Below are 17502 nucleotides of genomic sequence, written 5' to 3' on the forward strand. Positions count from 1 at the left end.
TGCATGACCTGACCTACACGCAAAGGAGAGAGGACTCGGGAATGTAGCTCCCTATTGCTCATCCACTTCCAAGAACTTATTCTGTACTACGGAAGGGGAACATGAAATTTTGGTAGTCAGCTCTCTCTGCCACCATCATCAGCTCTCCAAGCATAGATTTCAAACTCTTAGAAAGGCAATAAGGAGGCTAACAAATGGTGAGCAGTTGAGAATTGGAGAAAATACCACCTATGCCCTAGAACCTAACGACAGTTTCTAAAGATAATTTTTCAGAGAAATGCATATAATTATTCCATCTTTTTTTCAACTTAACATAATTGAGAGATGGGCAACTTTAAAAAGTAATACAGAACATGCCTTTATTGACTTTAGAGAATCAGGGTCTACAAGAGGGTATTGCAACCAAATTTCTTGGCAGAAGTTGAGTAGAACATGTTTTAGAGAACTACTCCTCCACATAGACTTTGATTATTGATATCAGTATGGACAGTCAGAAAGAGGAAGAAAGTGAGTTTTCCCTTCTGTCTTTTAATAATCATTAAAAATTTCCATTATCCCTGGGTGAAAGCTACCTTCCTCATTATTAAAATCATCAGTTTGAAGGGGACTTTAACAGGAAAGGGAATGCATGGTGGAGATTTTCATTTCAGCTAATGTCATGGATTGGTAAGGAGGAAAAAGCCTTCCCAATGAGAAAAGAGAAGTTAAATAAGGTGGATAAAATAATAATAATAAAGTCAAATGCATAGCTGAGTTCACACACACACACACACACACACACACACACACACAGAGTAAGAAGAGTCTGTAGGAGCTATAAGTGAAGTGGGTAAATCTTCTAAGTCTAAAGGAGCAGTGGGCTAGGAAAAAGATGGAACAAGATTTCACAATAATAAAGAAAATGAAATTTAAAAACCCAATCAACAAAAAAATATGTCAGGAAAGATAAAGGAGAATGGAGAAAAAAACTAAGCTAGCTCTAATGACAACAGAAACAAATCCAAAAATATCAATAATCTCCATAAATATAAATGAATTAACTTTGTCAGTTATGGGAGAGAGATTGTTACATTGAATACATAAGGTCCATCTACGAGCTCAAGGTACATCTAAAAGTAAAGGATGAAAAAGGTTGAAAGAAAAAGGAGAATAATAAACTAGGCAAATACAAATGAAAACTGGAGTGACTGTACTGGTACAAAGAAATTGGCTTAAGTTCAAAAAAGAAAAATGTGTTTTAAAAGGCTTATTGCGTATTGAAAAAGGTCCAACTTCACTAAGAAATGTAAAAATTCTTAACTAGAATGCAGCTATCACATAAATATTTATGAGCAAAAATTGTTAGAACTGTAAGAAACAATTGAAAAGTTCTTTTTTGGGGGGAAATTTTAATGTAAATCTCTCAATAATTGATAGACTCTGCAGATAAAAATTCATAAAGATGATTTGAACAACACAACAAGCTTATATAATAGACATATCTAGAAAAAAGAAAAGCATATTCTCTTAAACTATTTGCCAATAAAACATCATTATATAGATATATTTATGATTAAATATATGTAATATACTTATGATTAAATAATAATAAAGTATTGCATAGTCAATGTAGTAATACTTAGAAAAACATATTTCCATGAATGTAGATATTAGGAATGAGGAAAATCTTAAAAATTAGTGACATAAAAATTCAAGCCTGGAGTTGAGGCCACTGGCCGATGAACTCACAAGTGTAGGTAGTGTGCTACATGAGGGGCAAGTTTTTCGCTAACATCACAAGGGTCTCTGGCCCAATGAGTGGAGTTTGATAGTAATACTTGCTACAAATGTATGATTTTAATACATGAAAGCTTTAAGGAGAGATGAAAAAACATTTTAAAAATGGCCTGTGTTTTCTTCTGCTTTTCTCCGTTATTTCTTACTCCTGGACCTCTCAGGCATTACTTGGCCTTTCTGTTTTCAGACTAACTTGATGTATCCTGATGTAAGATCCTAAAAAGGGAGCTCACTCAGTGGGTCTGATGTGGTGGATGCTTGCCCGGGAAGTTCTGCGCATGCGTGGCACCATCTCCCGTGAACACCCATGGGAGGTCATGCCTGATCTCTACTTCTACAGAGATCCTGAAGAGATTGAAAAGGAAGAGCAGGCGGCAGCTGAGAAGGCTGTGACCAAGGAGGAATTTCAGGGCGAATGGACCGCCCCAGCTCCTGAGTTCACTGCTGCTCAGCCTGAGGTGGCGGACTGGTCCGAAGGTGTGCAGGTGCCCTCTGTGCCTATTCAGCAGTTCCCCACTGAAGATTGGAGTGCTCAGCCTGCCACTGAAGACTGGTCTGCAGCTCCCACTGCTCAGGCCACTGAGTGGGTAGGAACAACCACTGAGTGGTCTTAAAACTGTTCTCCCACAAACTCTTAAAATGGGAAATAGGTTGATGGAAAATAAAGTTTCTAAAAATTGAAAAAAAAAAAAAATTCAAGCCAAGAAATTATGGAAGAAACAAAGTAGACCTGAAGATGGTAGAAACAGATAATAATAAAAATAAGTTTTGGGCTTCCCTGGTGGCGCAGTGGTTAAGAGTCCGCCTGCCGATGCAGGGGACACGGGTTCGTGCCCCGATCCCGGAAGATCCCACATGCCGCGGAGCGGCTGGGCCCGCGAGCCATGGCCGCGGAGCCTGTGTGTCCGGAGCCTGTGCTCCGCAACGGGAGAGGCCACAGCAGTGAGAGGCCCGCGTACAGCAAAAAAAAAAAAAAAAAAAAAAAAATAAGTTTGAAATTAAAAAAATAGAAAAAGTTACAGTAGAGAAGACCAGCTAGTTCAAAGCTGATTGTTTAAAGAGGTTAGTAAAATAGTCAAATCTGGAAGATCTTTTTCAAAGAAAAAGAGAGAATGCACAAATAAACAATATTAGGAATTTTAAAATGGAATACAATTAGTGATAGATACATGTTTATGCATGTATCAGATTTGCTAGATACACAATCTACAAAAAATAATTTAAGTTACTACATTCCAGAAACAACATTTTGAAAATACAAACTTTGAAATACTCAACTCAGAAGAGCAACAAAAAATAAAAAGTGCCTAGGAATAAATCAATCATAAGATCAGAGAAACTATGTGGAGAAAAGTATAATATTTTACCAATAGATATTGAAGAAAATAAGTATATATGAAGAACTTAAAATTAATGGAGACAATAAAAAATAAAATTAATGGAGGTAATAATTGACTCTGATATATTTAGAAATTTTATAGATGACAAGGTTGGCACTGTAGATAAATCAAAGAGTGAGAGGGGTGGGGTGGGGGGAAAAGCTTTAAAATCATCTGGAATAAAAGAAAGTAGAATATTTATAAAATTTTGGAGTGAGAACAAAAATGCCAAAGGAAATGATTAATACGTATGACTGCTAAAACTAAAAATGTCTGGTAGCAAAAGACAATAAAAATGAAAAGACTGGGGCAGTCTGGAAGAAGATATTTGGAATGAAAAAAATTAACCAAGATTAGTATTCAAATTAGATTTTTGAAACTACAAATCAAGAAGTAAAAGAAAACCACCAAGTAGAAAAATAGAAAAAAATATGAAAAGACAATTCACAGAAGAGGAAACACAAATAGCCAATAAACACATGAAAAAATGCTCAGCCTCACTAGAAATCAGTAAAATGCAAATTAAAGTCACAAAGAGATACCATTTCTCAGTCCTCAGACTGGGAAAAATCTAAATAGTCCAACAATAACAAATGGGAGTGAAGATATGGAGCAACAGAATTTCTTTTTGTGGATGAGGAAATATAAATACTTTTAACCAACTTTTAGCTGGAGAGTAGTTTGTTATTATCTGTAGATTTGAGATGTGTATAGTTTATGTCTCAGCAATTGCATTCCTAAACATATATCCTACAGATTAAGGAGATTTGTACAACAATAATCATGGCAGCATTATGAATTATAGCAAATACCGGGGAAAATTAAATGTTATCAATAGGAGAATGAGTGGGTAAACTGTAGTGTGTCTACCAAAAGTAATACAAACATCAGTAAAAAAATGAGTCAACATGAGTTAATATATACTTTTGGATGGATCTCCAAACAAATATTCTGTTGGGAGGGAAACAGAAAGCCATCAAGGCATTTACCAGTCTGCTATGAGTCATAGAAAGTTTAGTAGCCCTAAAGAGTATGCTATATATGGTTTAGGATACATACATATGTAGTAAAGTACAAAGAAGTTCTTAGTGAAGATAAAAACTAAATCCATCTTAGAGATAACTCTATGATGTAGGTTGGGGAATATATTTTGGGAGTTGAGGAAGCTTTAATTGTACTTGTAACATGGGTATTGAATACACAGTTGTTGATATTATTATTTATGCCTTTTTGTGTGTCAGAATGATTTCTTAACTTTTTTTCTCAAAAGGATACAGACTTTTAAATAAATCTAATCTAGTTTGATGCTTTTATGGATGTACAGTTGGCTCTGTATTCGTGGGTCTCTCATCTGAAGATTCAACCAACTGCAGATTGAAAATATTTGGAAGAAATTCCAGAAATTTCTAAAAAGCAAAACTTGAATTTGCCCTGCTCCAGCAACTATTTACATAACATTCACATTTCATTTACAACTATTTGCATATCATTTACATTGTATTAGGTATTATGAGTAATCTAGAGATGATTTAAAGTATATGGATCCATGTCATAGATTATAGGCAAATACTATGCTATTTCATATATAGGACTTGAGCATCTGCAAATTTTGGAATCCAAGGGGAGGTGTCCTGGAACCAATTCCCCAAAGATGTGGGTACAGAGGAACTACTGTATATGTGTGATTGATTGGTTGATTGATTGATTGATTAAGTGGTAACTAAGGTCCAGAGGGAGGAAATAACTTAATCAATGATATCTAACTAGTTAATGACAGAATTAAGCAACAGTAAGAGAGTAAAATGTTTAGCCCCTTTTTGCAATTAGGAGAATTGATTCTGAGAGACATTTAATTGACTGTCTTAGGGTTACAGAATCAGAAAACAGAACAATAAAAGGTAAGCATGATATATCTGAATTTTTAAATCAGGTAAAAGCTAAGCATGGTATATCCGAATTTCCAGATAGAACTTACCTGATCTGAAAATGTCCACTAGCAGATTCTGATATATTATTTCCCTCCCGTGGAGGAAGGGCTTAAGGGGAAATATTTCTACCCATGGAATTGAACAATAACTTTACCTTTATTTCAGAGAAGCTGTAAAAATATTTTTGTTGTTGTTATGTGTTATGTGCTGCGTGTGTGTTAAGTGTGTGTGTGTGTGTGTGTGTTGTCTGCATATAGATTTTCTAAGTTGATGGCAGAGAAAGTCATTAGCTATAAATATTCAATTTAAGGGGAGGAAGGGTGACAAATGTATAATGTTAAGTAAAATCTACCTGTCGAGGCAGAAGTCCAGAGGGCCAGGGGGTACAGTGTGGCCCCACAGGTAGATGAGAGGATGGATCTCCCATTGTGTGGATTCGTACTTAAAGTTGTCCTGGCACTTTTATGTTATTTCATGTGTCAAACAATGACCCGGTGAGAGAATGAAAATTTTAGGAGTTGAGCAGTTTCACCAAGATCCCTTTCACTTTGTTAATTTTTTAGATGTCGCACAGCTATTTTTGAATCGTCTTACAAATCCAGGTAAGCTACTCAGGTTTGTCTTGATGTCTGAGAGATCTCCTTCCTTCAAGTGTATCAGGTGAGCTATCCACCTTCTTTTGTTTTTATAAATAGAGATGGAGATGGATGGGCAAAAAACACACTTGTTTTGGGGTTCTTTGAATCTCTCAGGCAAAATTATAGGGACAGCAGAAATTTTGTAGAACTTACTTAAATTTTTTAAAATATTAAAACTCCTCCAAATTATGTAACCTAGTAAACCTAGCATGATCTCTGGAATGAATAAAACAAACATGGAAGGAAAAGAATCAGTTTGGTGGTTGTATTTAATGTTTTGAGGGACCTCCATACTGTTTTCCATAGTGGCTGCACCAATTTGCATTCCCACCAACATTGCACAAGGGTTCCCTTTTCTCCACATCCTCACCAACAGTTGCTATTTCTTGTCTTTGTGATAAGTCATTCTAACAGATGTGGGGTAATATCTCACTGTGTTTTTGATTTGCACTTCCCTGATGATTAGTTATGTTGAGCACCTTTTTATGTACCTGTTGGCCATTTGTATGTCTTCTTTGGAAAAATGTCACTTCTGAGTGTGTACCTGAAGGAAACAAAATCACTGTCTTGAAGGGATGTCTCCACCCCAGTGTCCACTGTAGCATGATTCATAAATAGCTAAGAAATGGAAACAACCTAAATGTCCTTCAGCAGATGAAAAGATAAAGGAAATGTGGTATATGTATTTACCATAAAAAAGAAGGAAATTCTGCCATTTGTGACACCGTGTATGGACCTTAAGGGCATTATGCTACATACAAAAAGACAGAGAAAGACATATATGATCTCTCTTACTTATATGAAATCTAAAAAAGTTGAACTCACAGAAACAGAGTAGAAATGGTGGTTGCCAGGGCTGCGGGGAGGAGGAGGCATGGGGAAGTGGGGAGATGTTGGTCAAAGAGTACAAATTTCCACTTACAAGATAAATAAGTTCTGAAGATCTAACATACAGCGTAGTTTAAAAAACGGTATTGTATACTTGACATTTGCTAAGAGAGTAGACCGTAAATGTTCTCACCACAAAGAAAATAAAAAAGGTAACGATGTGAGATGATGGATGTTTTAACTAACTGTATTGTGATAGTAATTTCACAATATATATGTATATATCAAATCATCACATTGTACACCTTAAATTTATACAATTTATTTGTCAATTATACCTCAATACAACTATAAAAAATCAATTTACCCTTGGGTTCTTACTAGTCTTCAGAGAAAAGCTACCTAGGCTTAGCCTGATAGAGAAAGTGAAGGGTGATGATATATAAGGGCCATGCCAACAGTAGTTGTGATAGCATCTCTACTAAAAAGATGAGTGGGTCTATGCTCAAGGGAGAATGCCCTATAACTTTTAAGGAGAACACTGGAAATTTACATGTAACAGCTGGTGTAAATACAAAGAAGAAAGTCGTCAGAAAACTCCTTGCTTCACATGAAGGTCCCCCTTCACTGGGGCACCTGTCAAGGGAATGTCTAGAGTTGTATGTATCCTACAGGAAGAGCACCTCGACTTAGAACCAGTAATGAAGCCATTGAATATATGGGCCTTGAATTAGCAAAAAGATCCAGAATTATGGATTTAGGAAGCTTCAGCATATGCGTGGTCATTGAAACCATAGTTACTGCAGAGATCATAAAAATCAGAACAGTGACTACAGAGACTTTGAGAACACCATCATTTAAGTTGAGATCATCAAGTAGGAACTTTTAAGGAGATAGAAAAGAAAGTGACATGGCAAAAGCTGAGCCAAAAATATATGAGAAAGAAAGCATGAATAATATTTTCCAGGGCTTTGAAGGGCACACGTAGTAGTATAAGAAGCCTATTTCTAATGGATTTGCCTTGTGGATGCCTACCAGTGACTTCAGTGGTAGTGGGTTCAGTGGAGTGATAGGCAGTGAGGACTTGTATGTAGAAGAGGTAAGTTCTTTATTCAATAAGTAAATTGCTCTAACCATTAAGGCAAGGAGAGAGGTAGTGGTTGGAGAACTACGGAAGAGGTAAGTTTAATAAAGGAATACTTTTACAAGGATAAGTTAGGTGTAAGGAAACCAAGAGAAGCTAAGAGAGCAGATGCAAGGATCCCAGGCAAGTAAGATAATGGCATCGAGAGAGAAAGAGAGAGAGAGAAAGAGAGAGAGGATTGTGGGAAGAGTGTGACCTGACATTACCTATGACCTTTTTAGTTGAGGGATGTTGCCAGTGTCCAAGATGATCCTCCAGGGAGGGGGAAACGGGGTTAAATCCCTGATCCCATTCTGCTCTCTCCCTTTCTTCTCTTTTGCTGGTGTTCCCCATTCAAAAGAAGGCAGAGGGCAAGGAATCTTTTGTTGATGTCCACATTGGCCGAAGGAGAAGAATGGAGGGTGGATTTGAACGGACAGATAGAACATCTAACAGATGGAGGAAAAGTTTCGTGCTACAGGTGGACCTGTGCTGTTTTCCTCACTCACATGTAAAGAGAATTTTCTCCATTCAAGGAAAACTAATGGGATCAGTCAGCTCTCCAGACAACAGGAATGAAGAATTTGAACTGTAAGACTAGAAATATTCCCATGACAATGAAAAATATAAACACATTTCAATTTATAATACTGGAAATGTTCAAGGAAGTGAACACTCTATGATACACAGTAAAATATGCCATAAAACTGTATATTATTAATAATGTGTAGACTATGATTATGAAACTCAATTAAAGAAAAAATAATATGACGTCAGAGTTTTAAAAATCATCTTTTTTTGTTGTTGTTCTAAAGAAATGGAAAGCAGAGAAGCTTGGAGATTTACCAGGACCGAGTCTTTCACAGTCAACAATTGGCTCTTAAACTTGAAAAATATTTGGAGCATGTGTTTTTCTTTGCTTGTTAGTTTTCCCACACTACAGATTTCCTAGATTTTGCTAGGCTAATCCAAGTGCCTGGTTCCTTTCTCCCTCAGCATCCTTATGCATTTCCTCTGTGGATCAAATTCCCTGTCTAAATTAGTACACATTTTTCTTGAAGGAAGAACCAAATAAAAAAGAATGAAAATGGTCCAGCATTTCTTAGCATTATTTGAGACAAACAATTCTAGTATTATTCATTTCAGTTTGTTAATTTAAAAATCACGACAGAGCTGTATGAAAGAATTAATAAACTCACAGGTTTTGTTTGTTTGTTCGTTTTGCGTGGTAAGAGCACAATGTGAGATCTGCCCCTTTATCAAACTTTTAAGTGTATGATATGGTATTGTTAACTAGAGGCACTATGCTTTTCAGTAGATCTCTAGGACTTATTCTTCTTGCGTAACTGAAATTTTGTACCTTTTAACTAATACCTCCCCATATCCCCCTGCCCCCAGTCCCTGGCAACTACCATGCTATTCTCTGCTATAATAAGAATAAGAATAAGAATAAGAATAAGAAGAATAAGAAATGAATAAGGGGGCTTCCCTGGTGGCGCAGTGGTTGGGAGTCCGCCTGCCGATGCAGGGGACACGGGTTCGTGCCCCGGTCCGGGAAGATCCCACATGCCGCGGAGCGGCTGGGCCCGTGAGCCATGGCCGCTGAGCCTGCACGTCCGGAGCCTGTGCTCCGCAACGGGAGAGGCCACAACAGTGAGAGGCCCACATAGCGCAAAAAAAAAAAAAAAAAAGAAAGAAATGAATAAGGCAGGAGGAAACCTTTGGAGGTGATGGATACGTTTATGGCATGGTTGTGGTGATGGTTTCATGGGTGTATACATATCTCCAAACTGATCAAGTTGTATACATTAAATATGTACAACTTTTTGTAAGTCAACTATATTTCAAAAAAGTGGTTTTAAAAAATGTTAAGTTTGAGTTTTAAAATCTTAATTAAATTTACTAATTTGTTGATGTTTTGGTAATAGAGGTATTTTGCTTGGGGTCATTTAGGAATAAACCAGGGTTTAGAGAAAGAAGTGGGTAAACTCTTTCAAAGGAGTTTTACTGTTTTCCTTCTTCCAAACTTTGTTTACCTAAAGAAGTAAAAGTAGGTAGGAAAGCCTAGGTTGTATGGGGCAAGGAGAGGTGAGGAACGGAGTGTGGAGTGAAAACCCTGGGGAAGTCCATTGGGTCTTTATCGGCCATTGGCTCACTTGACATTATAGAAGAATAGAGCCCTTCAGGAAGTACAGATAAAGACATGTGTAGTCTAAACCAGAATCTGGACCACAGACTGATGAAGAGAGGGCAGAGGTGACCTTCAAGGGGCTTTTCTTTTGAAGTGGCCAGTGAAGCTGCTTCGTCTGGGGATGGCTCTCTTGAGCTTCTTATTTGTTTTGGGGGGGCATGGTTTAGCAGTATAAAGGGATTTCTAGAAGCATTGACTTCTGTCCTAACCTACATGTTTATGAGAATTTTCTCTGGGAAGTCTTAGCCCTCGATGTATACTTACCCTTGCTTTAATGAAGCATCAATTGCAGAATATATTTATACTTCCTAAGCTTCATCACTTACATTCACGTATAGACTCAGTAGAGAACATTAGGCAACACTGTTATCAAACAGGTAAGATGGCGTTGATTTGTTATACATCTAATCAACAACGATGTAAAAAAGAATTTGAGAATATTTTTCTTGGTGGTGGTGGATGGATTAGCAATGAACGTTCACTGTTGTCAGGATTAAGTGCAAACCCTTCCTCCAAAAGGTCCTACCATAGATGCTTTAGATCTTTGTCTCAGATCAATAACTATGCGATTGTAGCATACATCTAAATGAGACCTTTACGTTTGTAAGAGAATCACCAATTTTACAGGGAACTTTAAAAAATACCTTAAGTTTGTAGTCATTCAGTTGATTGAATGCACAAACTATTTGCCAAGAGGGTTTGGGGTCTTGCTTATATAGAAGCGAGCAAGCAAATTCCCTGCGCTCATGGAACTTACCACTGACTGCCTAGTAATACAACTACACTGGTGGAAAAGCGCACCTTTTCAGTTTTCCTCAGGAAACTTGTACCTCAAGGGTGCCCAACACAATTGGCACATACACAGAAAATTAGTCCTTCATTGCCCAAACAATAGTGCAGAACTGCCTCCTGTTGAAAAGTCTAAACTTGTTTCTAATTGGCATTGGATGTAGGAAAAGTTTTTCTTTGTTGATCTCACATCCCTCTTTGGAAGTCTTTTCCTTAGAATCTGGAATCTATCCTGAACTTAAGTATCAACTGTAATTCCATAAAAGCTTCAGGGACAGATCCTTCTGGAGCTATTACATTTTTAAAGTGATTTTTCAGACAACAACAACAAAAATTTTTTAAACCTATGTATCAAAATCACAAGAAATAAAGTAAGACAATCTTTTTTTTTTTTTTTTTTCGGTACGCGGGCCTCTCGCTGTTGTGGCCTCTCCCATTGCGGAGCACAGGCTCCGGACGCGCAGGCTCAGCGGCCATGGCTCACGGGCCCAGCCACTCCGCGGCATGTGGGATCCTCCCGGACCGGGGCACGAACCCGTGTGTCCTGCATCAGCAGGTGGACTCTCAACCACTGTGCCACCAGGGAAGCCCTAAGACAATCTTTTGATGGGCAGTTTGTGGTTGATATTTTTGGTTTAAGGACCTGCCTTAGTTAATTTATCATCAAATAGCTCCAAATTAGCAGGAACCTTCTCCAATGTTCACTTTGTTTTGATGTTCCTGAGTCTATAACATCAAATCAATAAATTTTTTGTACCCGTGGCATGTTTGAATGCCCTTAAAGTGCCCTTCGCATTTTTCAAAGGCTGGTAGAAACTCCAGCCAGGTAACAAAAATAAGCTAATGACGTTTCATTCTAATTAACAATGAACGCGTTCTTTAATGTTCAAATGGCTGGAAATCAGCTGGGTGTCTCTAAGCAGCTCTGTGTATAAAGGCTGGGCTTAATGTGTCTGGGGGTGAACTGGCAGATCTGCTCATCGGGACTGGCCTCCGCTGATGTGCCTCAGGTACTTCTCATCTACCCTTCCCTCTCTTCTCAAGTTTGTCCTTAGAAACTTCATTGAATATTAGGATTTAATAAAAACTTTGGGTAAAAAACATTCTAAGCAGGATGTCTCTTTAGCATTTCAATTCAAGATTATTTATCAACAGTAATTTCTATTTTTGTAAATGTGAGATCATGTGAGTTTATAAGACAGAGTTGTCTAATTATTACAGTGAGATTCTTCGTTTTCTCCCATGACAAGAAGAGGCAAAAGGCTAATAATTTATCTGTTCACTCCCTGTATTTACTTTGAGAACAGTAATGCTTCCAGCACTGATTCATGTGTGTCAAAGTGATTTCTGTTAAATATTTACATGTTATGTACACAGAAGCGTCCATTTTCAGAGTACGAGTAATCTACTAAAATAAAGATATATTGATATTTTTATAATGCAAATCCCATGAATCCACATTAATTAAAACAAAAACCAGACTGAATTAAGATGTTTCAGTTTTAGGAAAAGTTTAAACGAAGCCAGTCTCATTACTGCCACACATATATGCCTTAGAGAAATAGAACGATTACTGGTCAAAGTCTTGAGATTATGTAGTTAAATAAACAGGTAGGAATGAGCTAGAGTCAAAATCCATCCAGAATATGAAAATAATTCAAGAAAAAAAATCTAAAATAAGGTGTTAGCATTTCAAATCCTGCTTTGAAAATGTATGTTCTCTCACAGTCAAAAATACATTTTATCAAAGCTATAGTAGCGTTAAGCTTGTGCACACCTCATCCCAGAAAATCATGCGTTGTAAAATGTAGAATCTTCAGATTTTTCGTAATTCAATGATTTTCAAGTGGATGGTATTTTTAACATTTATAAGTATTGTTTGGGACTCTTAAAACTTCACACAAAACCATTTTATTTCGTTGCTTGGATTCCTTGGACGGCTTCATGAACTGAAATGTATGTGATACCTGGCACTGTATTAGGTTAGCACATCTCAAAGTTGTATTTATGCTAAACGTGAACTTGCATAGCTATTTATACATATTTCCCTATGTGGCAGAAGAAAAGACAGCATAGGCTTTAGATAAGTAATGATATCTTGACAGGAATAGAGTGTACTGCTCCATTCCCTTTGGATGTAAACCCTAGCAATTCCCTTGAATCAGCATATCTACAAATCCATGTTCGCCCGAATAAAATTGGTGGCTCAGGACTCACTTTCTACTCAGAGTACTTGCCTTTTCAGTACTAAAGGGTGGACCGCAATCACAGCCTCAAGTTTCCACCTTGCCCTGTCTCCATGCCCTTTGTCAGGTTGCTTTGCAGTTCCTCCCACTAAAGGGTTAGAAAGTATTTTTTCAGCCTGTAATTCTGAGTTCGACTGTGTGACTTGCTTTGTCCACTGGAGTCAGGTGGAAGTGGCAGCAGGTCTGTCCTGAGCCCAGGACTAGAGATCTAGAGTGCTTCTACTTGCTCTTCTGCTTCTGCCATCACTTTAGGGACCTGTCTGGGCTGGTCTGCTGGAGGCTGAGAAGTACCTGAGGCACATCAGTGGAGGCCAGTCCCGTTGAGCAGATCTACCAGCTCACCCCCAGACACATAATCCCAGCCTTTATACACAGAGCTGCTTAGAGACACCCAGCTGATTTCCAGCCATTTGAACATTAAATGCTCATTGTTACATGCTACTGAGATTTTGCGTTGTGTTGTTTCACTGCAAAAATTAACTACTACAGCCTGATAGGAAAATTCATTCCATTGGAAGCAGGAAATGCAGTGGTTTTTCAAAACAGAGCCCTTCCACCTCTTGTCAGAATAATTTTAGTGTGCATTTTGGAATGTAGATGCCTAGGTTACATCTCAGACCCACTGAGTCAGAATCCTTGGGAAGAGGTATATGAAAATAGAAATATAACCCACTAATGGTCATATGAAAGTCATGATGTCTTCTTGCAACCATAGACAGATTTACTGGCAAAAACACATAAGGCAGATGAATTAGGTCCTGGGCTAAAATTTGCAGTGATCTAAGTTTCTTGATACCTTTATATTATAAGAAAGTTATTTTCAGCCTTTTTTTTTTCCTGCATAAAAAGGGTGTGGTGAGTTCTAGCCTTTATAACCATACATATAACCTGAAGATAGTCTTAGATAAATTTACGTTTTGTTTTCTTTTTTCTTCTGGGATCCATAAAAACCATTTGGATCAAGTAACTGAAGAGTCTAGAAATAGATCTACAGGTATACAGCAAAATCCAAATGATTAAACAATATCTTTAGAAATATATCTCTATCTCTCAGCTGTATTTTTTTCTCTCTCTGTGGTCTTTCACTTTTAGGTCAGTTATTTCCAATCAATTTTGAAAATAGTCTCCAACATCTCTGGGCTTATATCCTGCTTGTTTAGTAATCTCAGTAAATATATGGATCTTCTTTTCCTATTTCACCAAAAGTTGTAGGGATAATGCTTACTGTTCTAATTTAAATCAAATGATCATTCCTTATACCTGCTGGCTAAAAGGATGGAATAACTTATTGGCCAGGCATGCATCACATTCCCACTCTTTGGAGGTATGGGATAGGTTGGATCCCATCAATACCGTATGGATTAAAAGTGAGGTGGATGAGGTTAACCAAAAGAAAATCAAGCTGTTATACCAGAAACTGAGGGAATACATAAAAGGAGATCAAAAACAACAGGTGTCAACCATAATTTAATGAATTCATTATTCATAGCTTTCTCAATAAACTTTAAGGGCATATATTTTTTTAAAGCCTCGTATATGATTACTTTGGGGGAGGGCATAAGGAAAAGCACAAAAATATTATGAAGTTGAGTCAAGCCCTAGGGATACTCACTATCAATACAAAATTTGATTCAGTTAAAAACTGACACAATATTCCTAACCTCAAAGGAAGCTTATCAAGCATGTATTAGAGAAAATTCTCTTTTTTAAGACACAATGAAAATAACCTATTTGGAATATAAAACTATCCTGATACATGAATACTCTGAATTTGTAACATGGACTTAAAATACAATAATCTATACCACCAAAATATCAATTTTAGCGAAAACAAAATAAGGATGTATTTAAGGATTAGATTTAAATTTGTTCCTGTGGTTACATATTCCAGATGTTTACATTTATTACTTACTTGTTTATAAATACAGATTTGTAATTAACTGAGAAATTTGTTCTTTACATTTCACTCTATATTTATGGCTATGTGTGCCAAACTTGCCTTCCTAGAATACTATGTAATTCTTTTGTTCCACAAGGCAGTAACATCCACCAGATGGTATAAGTACATAGAGCCCAGATGTCAATATTTTCAAAACTTCATTTTTAATGAGTGGAGATGAACATGAACATGCATTACATGATGGTTAGTGTTCAATATTATTCACATTCTGGGTGGAAAGCTGAGAATGTTCTCTACTATTACACTTGCTGTCCATTTAAAATCATGGAAAATGAGGTAGGATAGTATATAGGTAAAATCTTTTTGCCTGAAATGTATTAAGGATCATTGTAAATATTGAATTAAGGTATAAAAAGTCATCTGCAGAAGTGCAACAGTAAGATGACATTAGTTAACAGAAACATATGTGGAAGCATTTGGGAGCCTCAACATAAGACTTCATGGGATGCCACTTGAAAAAATAAAAGCTAATGTGATGACGAGGAAGATAAATTCAGGAGATGACAGTCTTGTTCTAGTATGCCCTAACATGAAAACAAACGGGGAATTTTGTGAAGTTCTAGGCAATAAGCACTACATGGAAAAATGACAAATAGGAATTCACCCAGAAAATAGCAGCTGTGTCATATGGGGAATGCTTATTACAAATGGAAATATTTAAGTTGGAGCAAAGAAGATTTAGAAGAGACAAAGCACTGTCACAAGCCTGCCATATGGAAGAATCTGTGAAAATAATGGAAGGCAAATTTCCCATTAACATAAACTATAACATCTTAACATTCATGTTGATTCAAAATGGAACTTTTCTTGGAGGGTTGTAAGTTTCCAGCACTAGGGATGTCCATGCAGACCTGGAACTGTAAAGTCAGATAGCAGGTGTTCTTTAATATTTTTGGAATGAATAAGTGAAGAGAGGGAAGATAATTTAAATTTATTGAGCACCTACTTTTTTTTCCTGTCTAAAAAATGGTCATATAATTTATTCAGTAATCCCTTCCACTGCAAATATAACCTTCATTTTACTGATTAGAAAATTGATGCCCAGAGGCTAACTTAACAAAGATCACAAATAAATGGACACCCAGAATTCCTCCAGTCATCTTTCTGGCTCTAATCTATGCATGCTCTATCTAGTTTTTTTTTTTTTTTTTTTTTTTTTTTTTTAAGGATCAAGGTTGTATAATCCATTGGTTGATATCAATAATATTGGGGTAGAGGCTGATGAAATGCAGATACATGAGCATGTTACAAAATATTTGATACGTGTGAATAGACAAAACTACCTATCATGAAGCTTTTTTTCTGCTGAGGCAAGACAGAAAATAAAGCAAGATTATTTTAGATAGTGCTAAGCACTATAAAGAAAATGTAAATGTAGATTGGTAAATGGAGGATACCTTTACATAGGTGGTCAGGTAAGACCTCTTTGAAGAGGTGAAATATACCTGAAACCTAAGTGATGAAAAAGAGTCTGGTGTGCAGGCAGCCACAGAGAAAGAGTTCCAGGTTGAAGTAACAGAAAGCCATGAGGCGGGCATGAGCTGCAAAAAAATCTCTATTATTAAAACTTGGCAAATAAGAGAGATAATTCATGGCATGATGTCACAGAGAAAGTCAGACACCAGATAGACCTTCTGGTCTATGCCAAGGTGTCTGAATACTATTCTGTGTCCGTGGAAAGCCTTACCTGATGTGGGTCACATGCTAAAATTTGGGGAGGATATTTTTGAGATTGACAAGAGTAGAAACAAAGAAATCAACAAAAATATTTCAGAAGAATGAGAAAATAGTGGAGGCTAACAGTGGAAATGGAGATAAATGGATGGTTTCCAGCTTATAAAGCCAACTTTACTGAAGTATAAGTTACATAAAATAAAATACACACATTTGAAGTTTTCTGAGTTTTGACACATATATGTACTCTCAGCTACATTTTTGAGGGAACAAAATCAGGAAATAGTAAAATCTCTTGTGTAAAAAAAAATACAATTTTTAAAATAAAAATGAAGTCTTCGAAAATAAATTGAGGTTAAACTTCCAGAGTGTAGGACAAATAGACTAGATATATTGACTGAAAAGATGAGGCAGAGAGGATCATTGTGCTTTAAAATATTTTAAAAAGTGAAGAATATAACTGATATAAAATGATATTCCATACGGTTTTAGATAACTTTGAAAGGAAGAAAATCCAGGCAACATTAGTCTCATCTGCAGCACTAATTATTCACAGACAATGCAACAGTGCCTTGAAAACTCTGAGGAGAAAATTTATTCCAGCCTGGAATTCTATACCCAACCAAACAACTAATCAAATATGAGAGTAAAATAAAGTCATTTTCAGATATGCGTAATCTCATAAAATTTCCTTTCTACATACCATTTCTTTTTGAGAATGACTTTTAGAAAAACATGGAAAAAAATATGGGATTCAGGGAATAGTAGATCCAACCCAAAGTAATAACAAAGGGACTTTTGAGATGGTCAGTTAGGTTGTAGGCCCAGAAAACCAGAATGAGAAGAGTTAATGGAGTTATTTGGGACTGGCCTCTCTGGGAGAAAATGGGTAGTCTAAAATACAATTGAAATTTTAGAAAAACTTGAGAATATGATTAAGGTGAGTACAGATTTAAAATATTTTTTGTTG

The sequence above is a fragment of the Mesoplodon bidens genome (assembly GCF_964165515.1).
Source record: "Mesoplodon bidens genome assembly, chromosome: 20".
In the NCBI taxonomy this organism is placed as follows: Eukaryota; Metazoa; Chordata; class Mammalia; order Artiodactyla; family Ziphiidae; genus Mesoplodon; species Mesoplodon bidens.